General features: G+C 50.8%; 1 non-coding gene across 1 annotated transcript; it reads right to left on the minus strand.

Moving 5' to 3' along the window:
* Positions 1-447: 447 nt before the first annotated feature.
* Positions 448-602, minus strand: LOC143341537 (5.8S ribosomal RNA). The gene has a single exon (XR_013079636.1). It is a non-coding gene; the product is annotated as a 5.8S ribosomal RNA (ribosomal RNA).
* Between the last annotated feature and the right edge of the window lie 1,898 nt (positions 603-2,500).

The raw sequence follows: 2,500 nt of genomic DNA on the forward strand, positions 1-2,500 counted from the left end.
CTTTCCTTTGCATAAATTATTAACTTCGGGCAACGTCGGGAGCGCCGGTAATCATTAGATTTGTACGAAACGCGATTTGCGCCCCACGGTGGTTTTTAGTGCCGTCAAAGTCAGAAATCGTAGGAGCGGTGCTTTAACGGGCGGTCGTGATGATACTCCAGACAACACGACGCACGACGCCGTAAAACACTCGCGCGAGTCCAGACTGATCTCTGCCTCACCACGCAAGGGGTGCGCAAACTTGCCAATAATATATAATATTTATTCTTTTTCGTACGTCCAGCGACAAACGCCAACGAAATACCCAAATTCTCGCTCGTACGTTGATACCTTTCTCTTCATCGACCCGGCTCCGAAACGTTCTTCGCCATCTCCCCGAAAGGAGAGGTAAACGACGGCGGGGTTAGGGAATCTGAGAACAACGCAAGCAGTTTTAGGACAAGTGAACGACCCTCAGCCAGGCGTGGTCCAGGAATTTTATCCGTGGACCGCAATGTGCGTTCGAAATGTCGATGTTCATGTGTCCTGCAGTTCACACGTTGACGCGCAATTAGCTGCGTTCTTCATCGACCCACGAGCCAAGTGATCCACCGTTCAGGGTAATCATATACAATTTACAATTTTTTTCTTTGTATTTAAAAATGCTCCTTGTTCTTTGCTTTAAAAATATTCGATGTTCGCACCTCCGACCAGCGTATCGACGGAGGATTGAACGCGCCATATCGACGACAAAAGTTTCTTTTTGTTTCCTGAATGACGGAAAACCATCGTTCGACGGCCGGGCGTACAGTACATTCAAAAGCCTTTGCGCGTGGCTGCGACCAAACGGGTATAATACACCCGTATATTCTTGGTTCCGAACAGTAACTTCACGCGCAATCGGGCGAACGCACGCGGCAGCGCCCATCGGTTGCTCGATGAAATCGATGCGATAAACTACAGCCTTCTCGGCTGGTCGTCGTTAGTCGCGCGAGCAACGGATGGCCGCACAATCGACGCGTCGTCGTTTGCGATTATTCGCCTCACGTTAGCCATGAGTATGTATATTATTCATTTACGAACGAACGCGGCAGCGTCCATCGGTTGCTCGATGAAATCGATGCGATAAACTACAGCCGTCTCGGCTGGTCGTCGTTAGTCGCGCGAGCAACGATGGCCGCAAAATCGACGCGTCGTCGTTTGCGATTATTCGCCTCAAGTTAGCCATGAGTATGTATAACATTCATTTACGAACGAACGCGGCAGCGTCCATCGGTTGCTCGATGAAATCGATGCGATAAACTACAGCCGTTTCGGCTGGTCGTCGTTAGTCGCGCGAGCAACGATGGCCGCAAAATCGACGCGTCGTCGTTTGCGATTATTCGCCTCAAGTTAGCCATGAGTATGTATATTATTCATTTACGAACGAACGCGGCAGCGTCCATCGGTTGCTCGATGAAATCGATGCGATAAACTACAGCCGTTTCGGCTGGTCGTCGTTAGTCGCGCGAGCAACGATGGCCGCAAAATCGACGCGTCGTCGTTTGCGATTATTCGCCTCAAGTTAGCCATGAGTATGTATATTATTCATTTACGAACGAACGCGGCAGCGTCCATCGGTTGCTCGATGAAATCGATGCGATAAACTACAGCCGTTTCGGCTGGTCGTCGTTAGTCGCGCGAGCAACGATGGCCGCAAAATCGACGCGTCGTCGTTTGCGATTATTCGCCTCAAGTTAGCCATGAGTATGTATATTATTCATTTACGAACGAACGCGGCAGCGTCCACCGGTTGCTCGATGAAATCGATGCGATAAACTACAGCCGTCTCGGCTGGTCGTCGTTAGTCGCGCGAGCAACGATGGCCGCAAAATCGACGCGTCGTCGTTTGCGATTATTCGCCTCTGGCTATCCGTGAGTATGTATAATATTCATATACGAACGAACGCGGCAGCGCCCATCGGTTGCTCGATGAAATCGATGCGATAAACTACAGCCTTCTCGGCTGGTCGTCGTTAGTCGCGCGAGCAACGATGGCCGCAAAATCGACGCGTCGTCGTTTGCGATCATTCGCCTCAGGCTATCCGTGAGTATGTATAATATTCATTTACGAACGAACGCGGCAGCGTCCATCGGTTGCTCGATGAAATCGATGCGATAAACTACAGCCGTTTCGGCTGGTCGTCGTTAGTCGCGCGAGCAACGATGGCCGCAAAATCGACGCGTCGTCGTTTGCGATCATTCGCCTCAGGCTATCCGTGAGTATGTATAACATTCATTTACGAACGAACGCGGCAGCGTCCATCGGTTGCTCGATGAAATCGATGCGATAAACTACAGCCGTCTCGGCTGATCGTCGTTAGTCGCGCGAGCAACGATGGCCGCACAATCGACGCGTCGTCGTTTGCGATTATTCGCCTCAGGCTATCCGTGAGTATGTATAACATTCATTTACGAACGAACGCGGCAGCGTCCATCGGTTGCTCGATGAAATCGATGCGATAAACTACAGCCGTCTCGG

This window comes from Colletes latitarsis, chromosome 4 (genome assembly GCF_051014445.1).
Source record: "Colletes latitarsis isolate SP2378_abdomen chromosome 4, iyColLati1, whole genome shotgun sequence".
Taxonomy (NCBI): Eukaryota; Metazoa; Arthropoda; class Insecta; order Hymenoptera; family Colletidae; genus Colletes; species Colletes latitarsis.